This window comes from Phyllobates terribilis, unplaced genomic scaffold, assembly GCF_046119375.1.
Source record: "Phyllobates terribilis strain yellow unplaced genomic scaffold, ASM4611937v1 Scaffold_70__1_contigs__length_7381418, whole genome shotgun sequence".
Lineage (NCBI taxonomy): Eukaryota > Metazoa > Chordata > Amphibia > Anura > Dendrobatidae > Phyllobates > Phyllobates terribilis.
Genome location: NW_027362830.1, coordinates 2,920,658 through 2,945,121, shown reverse-complemented (window position 1 = coordinate 2,945,121; position 24,464 = coordinate 2,920,658).

The window sequence follows — 24,464 nt, the reverse complement described above, 5'->3', positions numbered from 1 at the left end:
GGCGGTCCCCACAGTCAGGACATGGGGCGAGCGGGCTCCACAGTCAGGACATAGGGCGGGCGGGCTGCACAGTCAGGACATGGGGCGGGGCGGGCGGGCCCCACAGTCAGGACACGGGGCGGGCGGGCGGGCCCCACAGTCCAGACCTGGGGCTAGACCCGGGGCAGGCGGCCCATAGTCCAGACACGGGGTGGACGGGCCCCACAGTCCGGACACGGGGCGGGCATGCCCCATAGTCCAGACCTGGGGCTAGACCCGGGGCTGGCGGCCCCACAGTCCAGACCTGAGGCTAGACCCGGGGCAGGCGGTCCCATATTCTAGACATGGGGTGGACGGGCCTCACAGACCTGACATGGGGCGGACATGCCCCACAGTCCAGACCTGGGGCTAGACCCGGAGCAGGCGACCCACAGTCCGGACACGGGGCGGACGGGCCCCACAGTCCGAACACGGGGCGGACGGGCCCCACAGTCCGGACACGGGGCGGACGGGCCCCACAGTCCGGACACGGGGCGGACGGGCCCCACAGTCCGGACACGGGGCGGACGGGCCCCATAGTCCGGACACGGGGCGGACGGGCCCCACCGTCCGGACACGGGGCGGACGGGCCCCACCGTCCGGACACGGGGCGGACGGGCCCCACAGTCCGGACACGGGGCGGACGGGCCCCACAGTCCGGACACGGGGCGGACGGGCCCCACAGTCCGGACACGGGGCGGACGGGCCCCACAGTCCGGACACGGGGCGGACGGGCCCCACAGACCGGACACGGGGCGGACGGGCCCCACAGTCCGGACACGGGGCGTTCGGGCCCCACAGTCAGGACATGGGGAGGGTGGGTCCCACAGTCCGGACACGGGGTGGACGGGCCCCACAGTCCGGACACGCGGCGTGCATGCCCCATAGTCCAGACCTGGGGCTAGACCCGGGCCAGGGCGGCCCCACAGTCCAGACCTGAGGCTAGACCCGGGGCAGGCGGTCCCATATTCTAGACACGGGGTGAACGGGCCTCACAGACCTGACATGGGGCGGACATGCCCCACAGTCCAGACCTGGGGCTAGACCCGGGGCAGACGACCCACAGTCCGAACACGGGGTGGACGGGCCCCACAGTCCGAACACGGGGTGGACGGGCCCCACAGTCCGGACACGGGGTGGACGGGCCCCACAGTCCGGACACGGGGTGGACGGGCCCCACAGTCCAGGCTCGGGGCGGACGGGCCTCACAGTCTGGACACGGGGCTAGTCCCGGGGCAGGCAGCCCCAAAGTCCGGACACGGGGCGGATGAGCCCCACAGTCTGGACACGGGGCGGGCGAGCCCCAGAGTCAGGACACGGGGCGGGCGGGACCCACAGTCAGGACACAGGGCGGACGGGCCCCACAGTCAGGACACAGGGCGGACGGGCCCCACAGTCAGGACACAGGGCGGACGGGCCCCACAGTCAGGACACGGGGCGGGCGAGCCCCACAGTCAGGACACGGGGCGGGCGGGACCCACAGTCAGTACACGGGGCGGGCGGGCCCCACAGTCAGGACACGGGGCGGACGGGCCCCCAGGTCCAAACAAGTGGGGGAAAGGGGCCCCACTTGTTTGGACACGGGGCGGACGGGCCCCACAGTCCGGACACGGGGCGGACGGGCCCCACAGTCCGGACACGGGGCGGACGGGCCCCACAGTCCGGACACGGGGCGGACGGGCCCCACAGTCCGGACACGGGGCGGACGGGCCCCACAGTCCGGACACGGGGCGGACGGGCCCCACAGTCCGGACACGGGGCGGACGGGCCCCACAGTCCAGGCTCGGGGCGGACGGGCCTCACAGTTCGGACACGGGGCTAGTCCCGGGGCAGGCGGCCCCAAAGTCCGGACACGGTGCGGATTAGCCCCACAGTCTGGACACGGGGCGGGCGAGCCCCACAGTCAGGACATGGGGCGGGCGGGACCCACAGTCAGGACACAGGACGGACGGGCCCCACAGTCAGGACACAGGGCAGGCCCCACAGTCAGGACACGGGGCGGGCGAGCCCCACAGTCAGGACACGGGGCGTGCGGGACCCACAGTCAGGACACGGGGCGGGCGGGCCCCACAGTCAGGACACGGGGCGGGCGGGCTCCACAATCAGGACACGGGGCGGGCGGCTCCACAGTCAGGACATGGGGCGGGCGGGCTCCACAGTCAGGACATGGGGCGGGCGGGCCTCACAGTCAGGATACGGAGCGGGCGGGCCCCACAGTACAGACCTGGGGCTAGACCCGGGGCAGGCGGCCCATAGTCCAGACACGGGGTGGACGGGCCCCACAGTCCGGACACGGGGCGGGCATGCCCCATAGTCCAGACCTGGGGCTAGACCCGGGGCAGGCAGCCCCACAGTCCAGACCTGAGGCTAGACCCGGGGCATGCGGTCCCATATTCTAGACACGGGGTGGACGGGCCTCATAGACCTGACATGGGGCGGACATGCCCCACAGTCCAGACCTGGGGCTAGACCCGGGGCAGGCGACCCACAGTCCGGACACGGGGTGGACGGGCCCCACAGTCCGGACACGGGGTGGACGGGCCCCAGTGTCCGGACATGGGGTGGACGGGCCCCACAGTCCGGACACGGGGTGGACGGGCCCCACAGTCCGGACACGGGGTGGACGGGCCCCACAGTCCGGACTCGGGGTGGACGGGCCCCACAGTCCGGACACGGGGCGGACGGGCCCCACAGTCCGGACACGGGGCGGACGGGCCCCACAGTCCAGGCTCGGGGCGGACGGGCCTCACAGTCCGGACACGGGGCTAGTCCCGGGGCAGGCGGCCCCAAAGTCCGGACACGGGGCGGATGAGCCCCACAGTCTGGACACGGGGCGGGGGCGAGCCCCACAGTCAGGACACGGGGCGGGTGGGACCCACAGTCAGGACACAGGGCGGACAGGCCCCACAGTCAGGACACAGGGCGGGCCCCACAGTCAGGACACGGGGCGGGCGAGCCCCACAGTCAGGACACGGGGCGGACGGGACCCACAGTCAGGACACGGGGCGGGCGGGCCCCACAGTCAGGACACGGGGCGGGCGGGCCCCACAGTCAGGACATGGGGCGGGCGGGACATGGGGGGGCGGGACATGGGGGGGGCGGGCCCCACAGTCAGGACTTGGGGCGGGCGGGCCCCACAGTCAGGACATGGGGCGGGCGGGCCCCACAGTCAGGACATGGGGCGGGCGGGCTCCACAGTCAGGACATGGGGCGGGCGGGCTGCACAGTCAGGACATGGGGCTAGACCCGGGGCAGGCGGCTCATAGTCTAGATACGGGGTGGACCAGCCCCACAGTCCGGACACGGGGCGGGCATGCCCCATAGTCCAGACCTGGGGCTAGACCCGGGGCAGGGGGGCCCACAGTCCAGACCTGAGGCTAGACCCGGGGCAGGCGGTCCCATATTCTAGACACGGGGTGGACGGGCCTCACAGACCTGACATGGGGCTGACATGCCCCACAGTCCAGACCTGGGGCTAGACCCGGGGCAGGCGACCCACAGTCCGGACACGGGGCGGACGGGCCCCACTGTCCGGACACGGGGCGGACGGGCCCCACTGTCCGGACACGGGGCGGACGGGCCCCACTGTCCGGACACGGGGCGGACGGGCCCCACTGTCCGGACACGGGGCGGACGGGCCCCACAGTCCGGACACGGGGCGGACGGGCCCCACAGTCCGGACACGGGGCGGACGGGCCCCACAGTCCGGACACGGGGCGGACGGGCCCCACAGTCCGGACACGGGGCGGACGGGCCCCACAGTCCGGACACGGGGCGGACGGGCCCCACAGTCCGGACACGGGGCGGACGGGCCCCACAGTCCAGGCTCGGGGCGGACGGGCCTCACAGTCCGGACACGGGGCTAGTCCCGGGGCAGGCGGCCCCAAAGTCCGGACACGGGGCGGATGAGCCCCACAGTCTGGACACGGGGCGGGCGAGCCCCACAGTCTGGACACGGGGCGGGCGAGCCCCACAGTCAGGACACGGGGCGGGCGGGCCCCACAGTCAGGACACAGGGCGGACGGGCCCCACAGTCAGGACACAGGGCGGGCCGCACAGTCAGGACACGGGGCGGGCGAGCCCCACAGTCAGGACACGGGGCGGGCGGGACCCACAGTCAGGACACGGGGCGGGCGGGCCCCACAGTCAGGACATGGGGCGGGCGGCCGCCCGGCGGGCCCCACAGTCAGGACATCGGGCGGGTGGGCCCCACAGTCAGGACATGGGGGGGGCGGGTGGGCCCCACAGTCAGGACATGGGGCGGGCGGGCCCCGGGGCGGGCGGGCCCCACAGTCAGGACATGGGGGGGGCGGGCTCCACAGTCAGGACATGGGGCGGGCGGGCTGCACAGTCAGGACATGGGGCGGGCGGGGTGGGCGGGCGGGCCCCACAGTCCAGACCTGGGGCTAGACCCGGGGCAGGCGGCCCATAGTCCAGACACGGGGTGGACGTGCCCCACAGTCCAGACACGGGGCGGGCATGCCCCATAGTCCAGACCTGGGGCTAGACCCGGGGCTGGCGGCCCCACAGTCCAGACCTGAGGCTAGACCCGGGGCAGGCGGTCCCATATTCTAGACACGGGGTGGACGGGCCTCACAGACCTGACATGGGGCGGACATGCCCCACAGTCCAGACCTGGGGCTAGACCCGGGGCAGGCGACCCACAGTCCGGACACGGGGTGGACGGGCCCCACAGTCCGGACACGGGGTGGACGGGCCCCACAGTCCGGACACGGGGTGGACGGGCCTCACAGTCCGGACACGGGGTGGACGGGCCCCACAGTCCGGACACGGGGTGGACGGGCCCCACAGTCCGGACACGGGGTGGACGGGCCTCACAGTCTGGACACGGGGCGGACGGGCCCCACAGTCCGGACACGGGGCGGAGGGGCCCCACAGTCCGGACACGGGGCGGACGGGCCCCACAGTCCAGGCTTGGAGCGGACGGGCCTCACAGTCCGGACACGGGGCTAGTCCCGGGGCAGGCGGCCCCAAAGTCCGGACACGGGGCGGATGAGCCCCACAGTCCGGACACGGGGCGGGCGAGCCCCACAGTCTGGACATAGGGCGGGCCCCACAGTCCGGACACGGGGCGGACGGGCCCCACAGTCCGGACACGGGGCGGACGGGCCCCACAGTCCAGGCTCGGGGCGGACGGGCCTCACAGTCCGGACACGGGGCTAGTCCCGGGGCAGGCAGCCCCAAAGTCCGGACACGGGGCGGATGAGCCCCACAGTCTGGACACGGGGCGGGCGAGCCCCAGAGTCAGGACACGGGGCGGGCGGGACCCACAGTCAGGACACAGGGCGGACGGGCCCCACAGTCAAGACACAGGGCGGACGGGCCCCACAGTCAGGACACAGGGCGGACGGGCCCCACAGTCAGGACACGGGGCGGGCGAGCCCCACAGTCAGGACACGGGGCGGGCGGGACCCACAGTCAGTACACGGGGCGGGCGGGCCCCACAGTCAGGACACGGGGCGGGCGGGCCCCACAGTCAGGACACGGGGCGGGCGGGACCCACAGTCAGGACACGGGGCGGGCGGGCCCCACAGTCAGGACACGGGGCGGGCGGGCCCCACAGTCAGGACACGGGGTGGACGGGCCCCACAGTCCGGACACGCGGCGTGCATGCCCCATAGTCCAGACCTGGGGCTAGACCCGGGCCAGGGCGGCCCCACAGTCCAGACCTGAGGCTAGACCCGGGGCAGGCGGTCCCATATTCTAGACACGGGGTGGACGGGCCTCACAGACCTGACATGGGGCGGACATGCCCCACAGTCCAGACCTGGGGCTAGACCCGGGGCAGATGACCCACAGTCCGGACACGGGGTGGACGGGCCCCACAGTCAGGACACAGGGCGGACGGGCCCCACAGTCAGGACACAGGGCGGACGGGCCCCACAGTCAGGACACGGGGCGGACGGGCCCCACAGTCAGGACACAGGGCGGACGGGCCCCACAGTCAGGACACAGGGCGGACGGGCCCCACAGTCAGGACACGGGGCGGGCGAGCCCCACAGTCAGGACACGGGGCGGGCGGGACCCACAGTCAGTACACGGGGCGGGCGGGCCCCACAGTCAGGACACGGGGCGGGCGGGCCCCACAGTCAGGACACGGGGCGGGCGGGCCCCACAGTCAGGACACGGGGCGGGCGGGCCCCACAGTCAGGACATGGGGAGGGTGGGCCCCACAGTCAGAGGGTGGGCCCCACAGTCAGGACATGGGGCGGGCGGGCCCCAGGGCGGGCGGGCCCCACAGTCAGGACACGGGGTGGACGGGCCCCACAGTCCGGACACGGGGCGGACGGGCCCCCAGGTCCAAACAAGTGGGGGAAAGGGGCCCCACTTGTTTGGACACGGGGCGGACGGGCCCCACAGTCCGGACACGGGGCGGACGGGCCCCACAGTCCGGACACGGGGCGGACGGGCCCCACAGTCCGGACACGGGGCGGACGGGCCCCACAGTCCGGACACGGGGCGGACGGGCCCCACAGTCCGGACACGGGGCGGACGGGCCCCACAGTCCAGGCTCGGGGCGGACGGGCCTCACAGTTTGGACACGGGGCTAGTCCCGGGGCAGGCGGCCCCAAAGTCCGGACACGGTGCGGATTAGCCCCACAGTCTGGACACGGGGCGGGCGAGCCCCACAGTCAGGACATGGGGCGGGCGGGACCCACAGTCAGGACACAGGACGGACGGGCCCCACAGTCAGGACACAGGGCAGGCCCCACAGTCAGGACACGGGGCGGGCGAGCCCCACAGTCAGGACACGAGGCGTGCGGGACCCACAGTCAGGACACGGGGCGGGCGGGCCCCACAGTCAGGACATGGGGCGGGCGGGCTCCACAATCAGGACATGGGGCGGGCGGGCTCCACAGTCAGGACATGGGGCGGGCGGGCTCCACAGTCAGGACATGGGGCGGGCGGGCCTCACAGTCAGGATACGGAGCGGGCGGGCCCCACAGTACAGACCTGGGGCTAGACCCGGGGCAGGCGGCCCATAGTCAGGACACGGGGTGGACGGGCCCCACAGTCCGGACACGGGGCGGGCATGCCCCATAGTCCAGACCTGGGGCTAGACCCGGGGCAGGCAGCCCCACAGTCCAGACCTGAGGCTAGACCCGGGGCATGCGGTCCCATATTCTAGACACGGGGTGGACGGGCCTCATAGACCTGACATGGGGCGGACATGCCCCACAGTCCAGACCTGGGGCTAGACCCGGGGCAGGCGACCCACAGTCCGGACACGGGGTGGACGGGCCCCACAGTCCGGACACGGGGTGGACGGGCCACAGTGTCCGGACATGGGGTGGACGGGCCCCACAGTCCGTACACGGGGTGGACGGGCCCCACAGTCCGGACACGGGGTGGACGGGCCCCACAGTCCGGACCCGGGGTGGACGGGCCCCACAGTCCGGACACGGGGCGGACGGGCCCCACAGTCCGGACACGGGGCGGACGGGCCCCACAGTCCAGGCTCGGGGCGGACGGGCCTCACAGTCCGGACACGGGGCTAGTCCCGGGGCAGGCGGCCCCAAAGTCCGGACACGGGGCGGATGAGCCCCACAGTCTGGACACGGGGCGGGGGCGAGCCCCACAGTCAGGACACGGGGCGGGTGGGACCCACAGTCAGGACACAGGGCGGACAGGCCCCACAGTCAGGACACAGGACGGGCCCCACAGTCAGGACACGGGGCGGGCGATCCCCACAGTCAGGACACGGGGCGGACGGGACCCACAGTCAGGACACGGGGCGGGCGGGCCCCACAGTCAGGACACGGGGCGGGCGGGCCCCACAGTCAGGACATGGGGCGGGCGGGACATGGGGGGGCGGGACATGGGGCGGGCGGGCCCCACAGTCAGGACATGGGGCGGGTGGGCCCCACAGTCAGGACATGGGGCGGGTGGGCCCCGGGTGGGCCCCACAGTCAGGACATGGGGCGGGCGGGCCCCACAGTCAGGACATGGGGCGGACGGGCTCCACAGTCAGGACATGGGGCGGGCGGGCCCCACAGTCAGGACATGGGGCTAGACCCGGGGCAGGCGGCCCATAGTCTAGATACGGGGTGGACCAGCCCCACAGTCCGGACACGGGGCGGGCATGCCCCATAGTCCAGACCTGGGGCTAGACCCGGGGCAGGCGGCCCCACAGTCCAGACCTGAGGCTAGACCCAGGGCAGGCGGTCCCATATTCTAGACACGGGGTGGACGGGCCTCACAGACCTGACATGGGGCTGACATGCCCCACAGTCCAGACCTGGGGCTAGACCCGGGGCAGGCGACCCACAGTCCGGACACGGGGCGGACGGGCCCCACTGTCCGGACACGGGGCGGACGGGCCCCACTGTCCGGACACGGGGCGGACGGGCCCCACTGTCCGGACACGGGGCGGACGGGCCCCACTGTCCGGACACGGGGCGGACGGGCCCCACAGTCCGGACACGGGGCGGACGGGCCCCACAGTCCGGACACGGGGCGGACGGGCCCCACAGTCCGGACACGGGGCGGACGGGCCCCACAGTCCGGACACGGGGCGGACGGGCCCCACAGTCCGGACACGGGGCGGACGGGCCCCACAGTCCGGACACGGGGCGGACGGGCCCCACAGTCCGGACACGGGGCGGACGGGCCCCACAGTCCAGGCTCGGGGCGGACGGGCCTCACAGTCCGGACACGGGGCTAGTCCCGGGGCAGGCGGCCCCAAAGTCCGGACACGGGGCGGATGAGCCCCACAGTCTGGACACGGGGCGGGCGAGCCCCACAGTCTGGACACGGGGCGGGCGAGCCCCACAGTCAGGACACGGGGCGGGCGGGCCCCACAGTCAGGACACAGGGCGGACGGGCCCCACAGTCAGGACACAGGGCGGGCCCCACAGTCAGGACACGGGGCGGGCGAGCCCCACAGTCAGGACACGGGGCGGGCGGGACCCACAGTCAGGACACGGGGCGGGTCCCACAGTCAGGACACGGGGCGGGCGGGCCCCACAGTCAGGACATGGGGCGGGCGAGCCCGGCGGGCCCCACAGTCAGGACATGGGGCGGGCGGGCTGCACAGTCAGGACATGGGGCGGGCGGGCTGCACAGTCAGGACATGGGGCGGGCGGGGTGGGCGGGCGGGCCCCACAGTCCAGACCTGGGGCTAGACCCGGGGCAGGCGGCCCATAGTCCAGACACGGGGTGGACGTGCCCCACAGTCCAGACACGGGGCGGGCATGCCCCATAGTCCAGACCTGGGGCTAGACCCGGGGCTGGCGGCCCCACAGTCCAGACCTGAGGCTAGACCCGGGGCAGGCGGTCCCATATTCTAGACACAGGGTGGACGGGCCTCACAGACCTGACATGGGGCGGACATGCCCCACAGTCCAGACCTGGGGCTAGACCCGGGGCAGGCGACCCACAGTCCGGACACGGGGTGGACGGGCCCCACAGTCCGGACACGGGGTGGACGGGCCCCACAGTCCGGACACGGGGTGGACGGGCCCCACAGTCTGGACACGGGGTGGACGGGCCCCACAGTCCGGACACGGGGTGGACGGGCCCCACAGTCCGGACACGGGGTGGACGGGCCTCACAGTCTGGACACGGGACGGACGGGCCCCACAGTCCGGACACGGGGCGGAGGGGCCCCACAGTCCGGACACGGGGCGGACGGGCCCCACAGTCCAGGCTTGGAGCGGACGGGCCTCACAGTCCGGACACGGGGCTAGTCCCGGGGCAGGCGGCCCCAAAGTCCGGACACGGGGCGGATGAGCCCCACAGTTCGGACACGGGGCGGGCGAGCCCCACAGTCTGGACACAGGGCGGGCCCCACAGTCAGGACACGGGGCGGGCGAGCCCCACAGTCAGGACACGGGGCGGGCGGGACCCACAGTCAGGACACGGGTCGGCGGGCCCCACAGTCAGGACATGGGGCGGGCGGGCCCCACAGTCAGAACATGGGGCGGGCGGGCCCCACAGTCAGGACATGGGTTGGGTGGGTCAGGACAGGGGGCGGGCGGGCCCCACAGTCAGGACATTGGGGGGGCGGGCCCCACAGTCATGACATGGGGCGGGCGGGCCCCACAGTCAGGACATGGGGCGGGTCAGGACATGGGGCGGGCGGGCTCCACAGTCAGGACATGGGGCGGGCGGGCTGCACAGTCAGGACATGGGGCGGGCGGGCCCCACAGTCAGGACACGGGGCGGGTGGGCACCACAGTCCAGACCTGGGGCTAGACCCGGGGCAGGCGGCCCATAGTCCAGACACGGGGTGGACGGGCCCCACAGTCCGGACACGGGGCGGGCATGCCCCATAGTCCAGACCTGGGGCTAGACCCGGGGCAGGCGGCGCCACAGTCCAGACCTGAGGCTAGACCCGGGGCAGGCGGTCCCATATTCTAGACACGGGGTGGACGGGCCTCACAGACCTGACATGGGGCGGACATGCCCCACAGTCCAGACCTGGGGCTAGACCCGGGGCAGGCGACCCACAGTCCGGACACGGGGTGGACGGGCCCCACAGTCCGGACACGGGGTGGACGATCCCCACTGTCCGGACACGGGGTGGACGGGCCCCAATGTCCGGACACGGGGTGGACGGGCCCCACTGTCCGGACACGGGGTGGACGGGCCCCACTGTCCAGACACGGGGTGGACGGGCCCCACTGTCCGGACACGGGGTGGACGGGCCCCACAGTCCGGACACGGGGTGGACGGGCCCCACAGTCCGGACACGGGGTGGACTGGCCCCACAGTCCGGACACGGGGCGGGCGAGCCCCAGAGTCTGGACACGGGGCGGGCGAGCCCCACAGTCAGGACACGGGGCGGGCGGGACCCACAGTCAGGACACAGGGCGGACGGGCCCCACAGTCAGGACACAGGGCGGGCCCCACAGTCAGGACAAGGGGCGGGCGAGCCCCACAGTCAGGACACGGGGCGGGCGGGACCCACAGTCAGGACACGGGGCGGGACCCACAGTCAGGACACGGGGCGGGCGGACATGGGGCGGGCGGACCCGGCGGGCCCCACAGTCAGGACATGGGGCGGGTGGGCCCCACAGTCAGGACATGGGGGGGGCGGGTGGACCCCACAGTCAGGACATGGGGCGGGCGGGCCCCGGGGCGGGCGGGCCCCACAGTCAGGACATGGGGCGGGCGGGCCCCGGGGCGGGCGGGCCCCACAGTCAGGACATGGTGCGGGCGGGCCCCACAGTCAGGACACGGGGCGGGCGGGCCCCACAGTCCAGACCTGGGGCTAGACCCGGGGCAGGCGGCCCATAGTCCAGACACGGGGTGGACGGGCCCCACAGTCCGGACACGGGGCAGGCATGCCCCATAGTCCAGACCTGGGGCTAGACCCGGGGCTGGCGGCCCCACAGTCCAGACCTGAGGCTAGACCCGGGGCAGGCGGTCCCATATTCTAGACACGGGGTGGACGGGCCTCACAGACCTGACATGGGGCGGACATACCCCACAGTCCAGACCTGGGGCTATACCCGGGGCAGGCGACCCACAGTCCGGACACGGGGTGGACGGGCCCCACAGTCCGGACACGGGGTGGACGGGCCTCACAGTCCGGACACGGGGCGGACGGGCCCCACAGTCCGGAAACGAGGCGGAGGGGCCCCACAGTTCGGACACGGGGCGGACGGGCCCCACAGTCCAGGCTCGGAGCGGACGGGCCTCACAGTCCGGACACGGGGCTAGTCACGGGGCAGGCGGCCCCAAAGTCCGGACACGGGGCGGATGAGCCCCACAGTCCGGACACGGGGCGGGCGAGCCTCACAGTCTGGACACAGGGCGGGCCCCACAGTCAGGACACGGGGCGGGCGAGCCCCACAGTCAGGACACGGGGCGGGCGGGACCCACAGTCAGGACACGGGTCGGCGGGCCCCACAGTCAGGACATGGGGCGGGCGGGCCCCACAGTCCGGACACGGGGCGGGCGAGCCTCACAGTCTGGACACGGGGCGGGCGAGCCCCACCATCAGGACACGGGGCGGGCGGGACCCACAGTCAGGACACAGGGCGGACGGCCCCCACAGTCAGGACACAGGGCGGGCCCCACAGTCAGGACACGGGGCGGGCGAGCCCCACAGTCAGGACACGGGGCGGACGGGACCCACAGTCCGGACACGGGGTGGACTGGCCCCACAGTCCGGACACGGGGCGGGCGAGCCCCACAGTCTGGACACGGGGCGGGCGAGCCCCAGAGTCAGGACACGGGGCGGGTGGGACCCACAGTCAGGACACAGGGCGGACGGGCCCCACAGTCAGGACACAGGGCGGGCCCCACAGTCAGGACACGGGGCGGGCGAGCCCCACAGTCAGGACACGGGGCGGGCGGGACCCACAGTCAGGACACGGGGCGGGACCCACAGTCAGGACACGGGGCGGGTGGGGGCGGGTGGGCCCCACAGTCAGGAAATGGGGCGGGCGGGCCCCGGGGCGGGCGGGCCCCACAGTCAGGACATGGGTCGGGCGGGCCCCGGGGCGGGCGGGCCCCACAGTCAGGACATGGGGCGGGCGGGCACCACAGTCAGGACACGGGGCGGGCGGGCCCCACAGTCCAGACCTGGGGCTAGACCCGGGGCAGGCGGCCCATAGTCCAGACACGGGGTGGACGGGCCCCACAGTCCGGACACGGGGCGGGCATGCCCCATAGTCCAGACTTGGGGCTAGACCCGGGGCTGGCGGCCCCACAGTCCAGACCTGAGGCTAGACCCGGGGCAGGCGGTCCCATATTCTAAACACGGGGTGGACGGGCCTCACAGACCTGACATGGGGCGGACATGCCCCACAGTCCAGACCTGGGGCTAGACCCGGGGCAGGCGACCCACAGTCCGGACACGGGGTGGACGGGCCCCACAGTCCGGACACGGGGTGGACGGGCCCCACAGTCCGGACACGGGGTGGACGGGCCCCACAGTCCGGACACGGGGTGGACGGGCCTCACAGTCCGGACACGGGGCGGACGGGCCCCACAGTCCAGACACGGGGCGGAGGGGCCCCACAGTCCGGACACGGGTCGGACGGGCCCCACAGTCCAGGCTCGGAGCGGACGGGCCTCACAGTCCGGACACGGGGCTAGTCCCGGGGCAGGCGGCCCCAAAGTCCGGACACGGGGCGGATGAGCCCCACAGTCCGGACACGGGGCGAGCGAGCCTCACAGTCTGGACACAGGGCGGGCCCCACAGTCAGGACACGGGGCGGGCGAGCCCCACAGTCAGGACACGGGGCGGACGGGCCCCACAGTCAGGACACAGGGCGGGCCCCACAGTCAGGACACGGGGCGGGCGAGCCCCACAGTCAGGACACGGGGCGGGCGGGACCCACAGTCCGGACACGGGGTGGACTGGCCCCACAGTCCGGACACGGGGCGGGCGAGCCCCACAGTCTGGACACGGGGCGGGCGAGCCCCAGAGTCAGGACACGGGGCGGGTGGGACCCACAGTCAGGACACAGGGCGGACGGGCCCCACAGTCAGGACACAGGGCGGGCCCCACAGTCAGGACACGGGGCGGGCGAGCCCCACAGTCAGGACACGGGGCGGGCGGGACCCACAGTCAGGACACGGGGCGGGACCCACAGTCAAGACACGGGGCGGGCGGGCCCGGCGGGCCCCACAGTCAGGACATGGGGCGGGTGGGGGCGGGTGGGCCCCACAGTCAGGAAATGGGGCGGGCGGGCCCCGGGGCGGGCGGGCCCCACAGTCAGGACATGGGGCGGGCGGGCCCCGGGGCGGGCGGGCCCCACAGTCAGGACATGGGGCGGGCGGGCACCACAGTCAGGACACGGGGCGGGCGGGCCCCACAGTCCAGACCTGGGGCTAGACCCGGGGCAGGCGGCCCATAGTCCAGACACGGGGTGGACGGGCCCCACAGTCCGGACACGGGGCGGGCATGCCCCATAGTCCAGACTTGGGGCTAGACCCGGGGCTGGCGGCCCCACAGTCCAGACCTGAGGCTAGACCCGGGGCAGGCGGTCCCATATTCTAAACACGGGGTGGACGGGCCTCACAGACCTGACATGGGGCGGACATGCCCCACAGTCCAGACCTGGGGCTAGACCCGGGGCAGGCGACCCACAGTCCGGACACGGGGTGGACGGGCCCCACAGTCCGGACACGGGGTGGACGGGCCCCACAGTCCGGACACGGGGTGGACGGGCCCCACAGTCCGGACACGGGGTGGACGGGCCTCACAGTCCGGACACGGGGCGGACGGGCCCCACAGTCCAGACACGGGGCGGAGGGGCCCCACAGTCCGGACACGGGTCGGACGGGCCCCACAGTCCAGGCTCGGAGCGGACGGGCCTCACAGTCCGGACACGGGGCTAGTCCCGGGGCAGGCGGCCCCAAAGTCCGGACACGGGGCGGATGAGCCCCACAGTCCGGACACGGGGCGAGCGAGCCTCACAGTCTGGACACAGGGCGGGCCCCACAGTCAGGACACGGGGCGGGCGAGCCCCACAGTCAGGACACGGGGCGGGCGGGACCCACAGTCAGGACACGGGTCGGCGGGCCCCACAGTCAGGACATGGGGCGGGCGGGCGCCACAGTCCGGACACGGGGCGGGCGAGCCTCACAGTCTGGACACGGGGTGGGCGAGCCCCACAGTCAGGACACGGGGCGGGCGGGACCCACAGTCAGGACACAGGGCGGACGGGCCCCACAGTCAGGACACAGGGCGGGCCCCACAGTCAGGACACGGGGCGGGCGAGCCCCACAGTCAGGACACGGGGCGGGCGGGACCCACAGTCCGGACACGGGGCGGACGGGCCCCACAGTCCAGGCTCGGGGCGGACGGGCCTCACAGTCCGGACACGGGGCTAGTCCCGGCACAGGTGGCCCCAAAGTCCGTAGACAGGGCGGATGAGCCCCACAGTCTGGACACGGGGCGGGGGAGCCCCACAGTCAGGACACAGGGCGGCCGGGACCCACAGTCAGGACACAGGGTGGGCGGGCCCCAAAGTCAGGACACGGGGCGGCCACAGTCAGGACATGGGGCGGGCCCCACAGTCAGGACATGGGGCGGGTGGGCCCCGGACGGGTGGGCCCCACAGTCAGGACATGGGGCGGGCGGGCCCCACAGTCAGGACATGGGGCGGGCGGGCTCCACAGTCAGGACATGGGGCGGGCGGGCTGCACAGTCAGGACATGGGGTGGGCGGGCTCCACAGTCAGGACATGGGGCGGGCGGGCTGCACAGTCAGGACATGGGGCGGGCCCCACAGTCCAGACCTGGGGCTAGACCCGGGGCAGGCGGCCCATAGTCCAGACACGGGGTGGACGGGCCCCACAGTCCGGACACGGGGCGGGCATGCCCCATAGTCCAGACCTAGGGCTAGACCCGGGGCAGGCGGCCCCACAGTCCAGACCTGAGGCTAGACCCGGGGCAGGCGGTCCCATATTCTAGACACGGGGTGGACGGGCCTCACAGACCTGACATGGGGCGGACATGCCCCACAGTCCAGACCTGGGGCTAGACCCGGGGCAGGCGACCCACAGTCCGGACATGGGGTGGACGGGCCCCACAGTCCGGACACGGGGTGGACGGGCCCCACAGTCCGGACACGGGGTGGACGGGCCCCACAGTCCGGACACGGGGTGGACGGGCCCCACAGTCCGGACACGGGGTGGACGGGCCCCACAGTCCGGACACGGGGTGGACGGGCCTCACAGTCCGGACACGGGGCGGACGGGCCCCACAGTCCGGAAACGGGGCGGACGGGCCCCACAGTCCGGACACGGGGCGGACGGGCCCCACAGTCCGGGCTCGGGGCGGACGGGCCTCACAGTCCGGACACGGGGCTAGTCCCGGGGCAGGCGGCCCCAAAGTCCGGACACGGGGCGGATGAGCCCCACAGTCTGGACACGGGGCGGGCGAGCCCCACAGTCAGGACATGGGGCGGGCGGGACCCACAGTCAGGACACAGGGCGGACGGGCCCCACAGTCAGGACACAGGGCAGGCCCCACAGTCAGGACACGGGGCGGGCGAGCCCCACAGTCAGGACACGGGGCGTGCGGGTCCCACAGTCAGGACACGGGGCGGGCGGGCCCCACCGGGCGGGCGGGCCCCACCGCCCGGCCCCACAGTCAGGACACGGGGCGGGCGGGCGGCGGGCGGGCCCCACAGTCAGGACAGCCCGCCCACAGTCAGGACATGGGGCGGGCGGGCCCCACAGTCAGGTCATGGGGCGGGCGGGCTCCACAGTCAGGACATGGGGCGGGCGGGCTGCACAGTCAGGACATGGGGCGGGCGGGCCCCACAGTCAGGACACGGGGCGGGTGGGCCCCACCGTGGGCCCACAGTCCAGACCTGGGGCTAGACCCGGGGCAGGCGGCCCATAGTCCAGACACGGGGTGGACGGGCCCCACAGTCCGGACACGGGGCGGGCATGCCCCATATTCCAGACCTGGGGCTAGACCCGGGGCAGGCGGCCCCACAGTCCAGACCTGAGGCTAGACCCGGGGCAGGCGGTCCCATATTCTAGACACGGGGTGGACGGGCCTCACAGACCTGACATGGGGCGGACATGCCCCACAGTCCAGACCTGGGGCTAGACCCAGGGCGGACGGGCCCCACAGTCTGGACACGGGGCGGACGGGCCCCACAGTCCGAACACGGGGCGGACGGGCCCCACAGTCCAGGCTCGGGGCGGACGGGCCTCACAGTCTGGACACGGGGCTAGTCCCGGGGCAGGCGGCCCCAAAGTCCGGACACGGGGCGGATGAGCCCCACAGTCTGGACACGGGGCGGGCGGGCCCCACTGTCCGGACACTGAGTGGACGGGCCCCACAGTCCGAACACGGGGCGGACGGGCCCCACAGTCCAGGCTCGGGGCGGACGGGCCTCACAGTCCGGACACGGGGCTAGTCCCGGGGCAGGCGGCCCCAAAGTCCGGACACGGGGCGGATGAGCCCCACAGTCTGGACACGGGGCGGGCGAGCCCCAAAGTCAGGACACGGGGCGGGCGGGACCCACAGTCAGGACACAGGGCGGACGGGCCCCACAGTCACGACACAGGGCGGGCCCCACAGTCAGGACATTGGGCGGGCGGGCTCCACAGTCAGGATACAGGGCGGGCAGGCCCCACAGTCCGGACACAGGGCTAATCCCAGGACAGGTGGCCCCACAGTCAGGACATGGGGCGGGCGGGCTCCACAGTCAGGACATGGGGTGGGCGGGCTGCACAGTCAGGACATGGGGCGGGCGGGCCCCACAGTCAGGACACGGGGCGGGTATGCCCCATAGTCCAGACCTGGGGCTAGACCCGGGGTAGGCGGCCCCACAGTCCAGACCTGAGGCTAGACCCGGGGCAGGCGGTCCCATATTCTAGACACGGGGTGGACGGGCCTCACAGACCTGACATGGGGCGGACATGCTCCACAGTCCAGACCTGGGGCTAGACCCGGGGCAAGCGACCCACAGTCCGTACACGGGGTGGACGGGCCCCACAGTCCGGACACGGGGTGGACGGGCCCCACAGTCCTGACACGGGGTGGACGGGCCCCACAGTCCGGACACGGGGTGGACGGGCCCACCAGTCCGGACACGGGGCGGACGGGCCCCACAGTCCGAACACGGGGCAGACGGGCCCCACAGTCCGGACACGGGGCGGACTGGCCCCACAGTCCAGGCTCGGGGCAGACGGGCCTCACATTCCAGGCACGGGGCTAGTCCCGGGGCAGGCGGCCCCAAAGTCCGGACATGGGGCGGATGAGCCCCACAGTCTGGACACGGGGCGGGCGAGCCCCACAGTCAGGACACGGGGCGGGCGGGACCCACAGTCAGGTCACAGGGCGGACGGGCCCCACAGTCAGGACACAGGGCGGGCCCCACAGTCAGGACATTGGGCGGGCGGGCTCCACAGTCAGGATACAGGGCGGGCAGGCCCCACAGTCCGGACACAGGGCTAATCCCGAGGCAGGTGGCCCCACAGTCCAGACCTGGGGCTAGACCCAGGGCAGGCGGCCCACAGTCCAGACACGGGGTGGACGGGCCCCACAGTCCAGATACGGGGCGGGCATGCCCCATAGTCAAGACTTGGGCCTAAACCCGGGGCTGGCGGCCCCACAGTCCAGACCTGAGGCTAGACCCGGGGCAGGCGGCCCCACATTTTAGACACGGGGTGGGCGGGCCCCACAGTCGGGATACGGGGCGGGCATGACCCATAGTCAAGACCTGGGGCTAGACCCGGGGCAGGCGGCCCCACAGTCCAGACCTGAGGCTAGACCCGGGGCAGGCAGCCCCACATTCTAGACACAGGGTGGACGGGCCCCACAGTCCTGACACGGGGCGGACATGCCCCACAGTCCAGACCTGGGGCTAGACCCGGGGTAGGCTGCCCCAAAGTCCGGACACGGGGTGGACGGGCCCCACAGTCCGGACACGGGGGGGACGGGCCCCACAGTTCGGACACGGGGCGGACGGGCCCCACAGTCCGGACACGGGGCGGACGGGCCCCACAGTCCGGACACGGGGCGGACGGGCCCCACAGTCCGGACACGGGGCGGACGGGCCCCACAGTCCGGACACGGGGCGGACGGGCCCCACAGTCCGGACACGGGGCGGACGGGCCCCACAGTCCGGACACGGGGCGGACGGGCCCAACAGTCCGGACACGGGGCGGACGGGCCCCACAGTCCGGACACGGGGCTAGTCCCGGGGCAGGCGGCCCCAAAGTCCGGACACGGGGCGGATGAGCCCCACAGTCTGGACACGGGGCGGGCGAGCCCCACAGTCCGGACACGGGGCGGACGGGCCCCACAGTCCGGACACGGGGCGGACGGGCCCCACAGTCCGGACACGGGGCGGACGGGCCCCACAGTCCGGACACGGGGCGGACGGGCCCCACAGTCCGGACACGGGGCGGACGGGCCCCACAGTCCGGACACGGGGCGGACGGGCCCAACAGTCCGGAGACGGGGCGGACGGGCCCCACAGTCCGGACACGGGGCTAGTCCCGGGGCAGGCGGCCCCAAAGTCCGGACACGGGGCGGATGAGCCCCACAGTCTGGACACGGGGCGGGCAAGCCCCACAGTCAGGACACGGGGCGGGCGGGCCCCACAGTCAGGACACAGGGCGGACGGGCCCCACAGTCAGGACACAGGGCGGTCCCCACAGTCAGGACATTGGGCGGGCGGGCTCCACAGTCAGGATACAGGGCGGGCAGGCCCCACAGTCCAGACACAGGGCTAATCCCGGGACAGGTGGCCCCACAGTCCAGACCTGGGGCTAGACCCGGGGCAGGCGGCCCACAGTCCAGACACGGGGTGGGCGGGCGCCACAGTCCAGATACGGGGCGGACATGCCCCATAGTCAAGACTTGGGGCTAAACCCGGGGCTGGCGGCCCCACAGTCCAGACCTGAGGCTAGACCCGGGGCAGGCGGCCCCACATTCTAGACACGGGGTGGACGGGCCCCACAGTCCGGATACGGGGCGGGCATGACCCATAGTCAAGACCTGGGGCTAGACCCGGGGCAGGCGGCCTCACAGTCCAGACCTGAGGCTAGACCCGGGGCAGGCGGCCCCACATTCTAGACACAGGGTGGACGGGCCCCACAGTCCTGACACGGGGCGGACATGCCCCACAGTACAGACCTGGGGCTAGACCCGGGGTAGGCTGCCCCAAAGTCCGGACACGGGGTGGACGGGCCCCACAGTCCGGACACGGGGTGGACGGGCCCCACAGTCCGGACACGGGGTGGACGGGCCCCACAGTCCGGACACGGGGTGGACGGGCCCCACAGTCCGGACACGGGGCGGACGGGCCCCACAGTCCGGACACGGGGTGGACGGGCCCCACAGTCCGGACACGGGGCGGACGGGCCCCTCAGTCCGGACACGGGGCGGACGGGCCCCACAGTCCAGGCTCGGGGCGGACGGGCCTCACAGTCCGGACACGGGGCTAGTCCCGGGGCATGCGGCCCCAAAGTCCGGACACGGGGCGGATGAGCCCCACAGTCTGGACACGGGGCGGGCGAGCCCCACAGACAGGACACGGGGCGGGCGGGACCCACAGTCAGGACACGGGGCGGACGGGCCCCACAGTCCGGACACGGGGCGGACGGGCCCCACAGTCCGGACACGGGGCGGACGGGCCCAACAGTCCGGACACGGGGCGGACAGGCCCCACAGTCCGGACACGGGGCTAGTCCCGGGGCAGGCGGCCCCAAAGTCCGGACACGGGGCGGATGAGCCCCACAGTCTGGACACGGGGCGGGCGAGCCCCACAGTCCGGACACGGGGCGGACGGGCCCCACAGTCCGGACACGGGGCGGACGGGCCCCACAGTCCGGACACGGGGCGGACGGGCCCCACAGTCCGGACACGGGGCGGACGGGCCCCACAGTCCGGACACGGGGCGGACGGGCCCCACAGTCCGGACACGGGGCGGACGGGCCCAACAGTCCGGACACGGGGCGGACGGGCCCCACAGTCCGGACACGGGGCTAGTCCCGGGGCAGGCGGCCCCAAAGTCCGGACACGGGGCGGATGAGCCCCACAGTCTGGACACGGGGCGGACAAGCCCCACAGTCAGGACACGGGGCGGGCGGGCCCCACAGTCAGGACACAGGGCGGACGGGCCCCACAGTCAGGACACAGGGTGGGCCCCACAGTCAGGACATTGGGCGGGCGGGCTCCACAGTCAGGATACAGGGCGGGCAGGCCCCACAGTCCGGACACAGGGCTAATCCCGGGACAGGTGGCCCCACAGTCCAGACCTGGGGCTAGACCCGGGGCAGGCGGCCCACAGTCCAGACACGGGGTGGGCGGGCGCCACAGTCCAGATACGGGGCGGGCATGCCCCATAGTCAAGACTTGGGGCTAAACCCGGGGCTGGCGGCCCCACAGTCCAGACCTGAGGCTAGACCCGGGGCAGGCGGCCCCACATTCTAGACACGGGGTGGACGGGCCCCACAGTCCGGATACGGAGCGGGCATGACCCATAGTCAAGACCTGGGGCTAGACCCGGGGCAGGCGGCCCCACAGTCCAGACCTGAGGCTAGACCCGGGGCAGGCGGCCCCACATTCTAGACACAGGGTGGACGGGCCCCACAGTCCTGACACGGGGCGGACATGCCCCACAGTACAGACCTGGGGCTAGACCCGGGGTAGGCTGCCCCAAAGTCCGGACACGGGGTGGACGGGCCCCACAGTCCGGACACGGGGTGGACGGGCCCCACAGTCCGGACACGGGGTGGACGGGCCCCACAGTCCGGACACGGGGCGGACGGGCCCCACAGTCCGGACACGGGGCGGACGGGCCCCACAGTCCGGACACGGGGTGGACGGGCCCCACAGTCCGGACACGGGGCGGACGGGCCCCTCAGTCCGGACACGGGGCGGACGGGCCCCACAGTCCAGGCTCGGGGCGGACGGGCCTCACAGTCTGGACACGGGGCTAGTCCCGGGGCATGCGGCCCCAAAGTCCGGACACGGGGCGGATGAGCCCCACAGTCTGGACACGGGGCGGGCGAGCCCCACAGACAGGACACGGGGCGGGCGGGACCCACAGTCAGGACACGGGGCGGACGGGCCCCACAGTCAGGACACAGGGCGGCCCCACAGTCAGGACATTGGGCGGGCTCCACAGTCAGGATACAGGGCGGGCAGGCCCCACAGTCCGGAGACAGGGCTAATCCCGGGGCAGGTGGCCCCACAGTCCAGACCTGGGGCTAGACCCAAGGCAGGCGGCCCACAGTCCAGACACGGGGTGGACGGGCCCCACAGTCCAGATACGGGGCGGGCATGCCCCATAGTCAAGACTTGGGGCTAAACCCGGGGCTGGCGGCCCCACAGTCCAGACCTGAGGCTAGACCCGGGGCAGGCGGCCCCACATTCTAGACACGGGGTGGACAGGCCCCACAGTCCGGATACGGGGTGGGCATGACCCATAGTCAAGACCTGGGGCTAGACCCGGGGCAGGCGGCCCCACAGTCCAGACCTGAGGCTAGACCCGGGGCAGGCGGCCCCACATTCTAGACACAGGGTGGACGGGCCCCACAGTCCTGACACGGGGCGGACATGCCCCACAGTCCAGACCTGGGGCTAGACCCGGGGTAGGCTGCCCCAAAGTCCGGACACGGAGTCTACGAGCCCCACAGTCCGGACACGGGGCGGCCACAGTCCAGACATAGGGTGGGCGGGCGCCACAGTCCAGGCTCGGGGCTAAACCCGGGGAAGCCGGCCCCACATTTCAGACCCGGGGCGGGGGGCCACACAGTCCAGGCTCGGGGCGGATGGGCCCCACAGTCCAGGCTCGGGGCGGATGGGCCCCACAGTATTGGCTCGGGGCAAACGGGCCCCACAGTCCAGGCTCGGGGCGGACGGGCTCCACAGTCCAGACCTGAGGCTCGGCCTGGTGCAGGCGGCCCCACAGTCCAGATACGGGGTGGACGGGCCCCACAGTCCTGACACGGGGCGGACATGCCCCACAGTCCAGACCTGGGGCTAGACCCGGGGTAGGCTGCCCCAAAGTCCAGACACGGGGTGATGAGCCCCACAGTCCGGACACGGGGCGGCCACAGTCCAGACATAGGGTGGGCGGGCCCCACAGTCCAGGCTCGGGGCTAAACCCGGGGAAGCCGGCCCCACATTTCAGACCCGGGGCGGGGGGCCACACAGTCCAGGCTCGGGGCGGATGGGCCCCACAGTCCAGACTCGGGGCGGATGGGCCCCACAGTATTGGCTCTGAGCGAACGGGCCCCACAGTCCACGCTCTGGCCCCACAGTCCACGCTCGAGGCAGACGGGCCCCACAGTCCACGCTTGGAGCGGACGGACCCCACAGTCCAGACTCTGGGCGGACGGGCCCCACAGTCCAGGCTCGGGGCGGGCGAGCCCATAGTTACGACATGGGGCGGGCGGGCCCCACAGTCCGTACGCGGGGCTAGTCCCGGGGCAGGCGGCCCCACAGTCCGGACACGGGGCGGACGGGCCCCACAGTTCTGACACGGGGCGGGCATGCCCCACAGTCCTGACCTGGGGCTAGAGCCGGGGCAGACGGCCCCACAGTCCGGACACGGGGTGGACGGGCCCCACAGACCGGACACGGGGTGGCCATAGTACGGACATAGGGCGGGCGGGCCCCACAGTCAGGACACGGGGCGGGCGGGCTCCACAGTCAGGACACGGGGCGGGCGGGCCCCACAGTCCGGACACTGAGCTAATCCCGGGGCAGGCGGCTTCACAGTCCAGACCTGGGGCTAAACCCGGGGCAGACGGCCCACAGTCCGGACACGGGGTGGACGGGCCCCACAGTCCGGACACGGGGGGAGCCACAGTCCGGACATATGGCGGACGGGCCCCACAGTCCAGGCTCGGGGCGGACGGGCCCCACAGTCCGGACACGGGGCTAGTCCCGGGGCAGGCGGCCCCACAGTCCAGACCTGAGGCTAGACCAGGGGCAGGCGGCCCCACAGTCCAGACTCGGGGCGAGCGGGGGGCCCCACAGTCCGTACCCGGTGCGGGCGGGGGGCCCCACAGTCCAGGCTCGGGGCGGACGGGCCCCACAGTCCAGGCTCGGGGCGGACGGGCCCCACAGTCCGGACACGGGGCTAGTCCCGGGGCAGGCGTCCCCACAGTCCAGACCTGAGGCTAGACCAGGGGCAGGCGGCCCCACAGTCCAGACACAGGGTGGACGTGCCCCACAGTCCTGACATGGGGCGGACATGCCCCACAGTCCAGACCCGGGGCAGGCTTCCCCACAGTCCAGACTCGGGGCGAGCGGGGGGCCCCACAGTCCGTACCCGGGGCGGGCGGGGGGCCCCACAGTCCGTACCCGGGGCTGGTGGGGGGCCCCACAGTCCAGACCTGGGGCTAGACTCGGGGCGGGCGGCCTGGGGCTAGACCTGATGCAGGCGGCCCCACAGTCCGGACACGGGGCGGACGGGCCCATAGTCCAGACACTGGGCAGCCGCAGTCCGGATATAGGGCGGCCGGGCCCCACAGTCCAGGCTCGGGGCTAGACCCGGGACGGACGGGCCCCACAGTCCAAGCTTGGGGCGGGCGTGCCCCACAGACCGGAAACGGGGCTAGACCCGGGGCAGGCGGCCCCAAAGTCCAGACACGGGGTGGACGGGTCCCACAGCCCAGGCTCGGGGCGGATGGGCCCCACAGCCCTGGCTCGAGGCGGACGGGCCCCACAGTCCAGGCTCGGGGCGGACGGGCCCTACAACCCAGGCTCGGGGCGAACGGGCCCCACAGTCCAGGCTAGGGGTGGACAGGCCCCACAGTCCAGACATGAGGCTAGACCCGGGGTAGGCGGCCCCACAGTCCAGATACGGGGTGGACGGGCCCCACAGTCCAGACCTGGGGCTAGACCCGGGGTTGGCAGCCCCAAAGTCCGGACACGGGGTGGACGAGCCCCACAGTCCGGACACGGGGAGGCCACAGTCCAGACATAGGGGCTAGACCCGGGGTAGCCGGCCCCACATTTCTGACCTGGGGCGGGGAGCC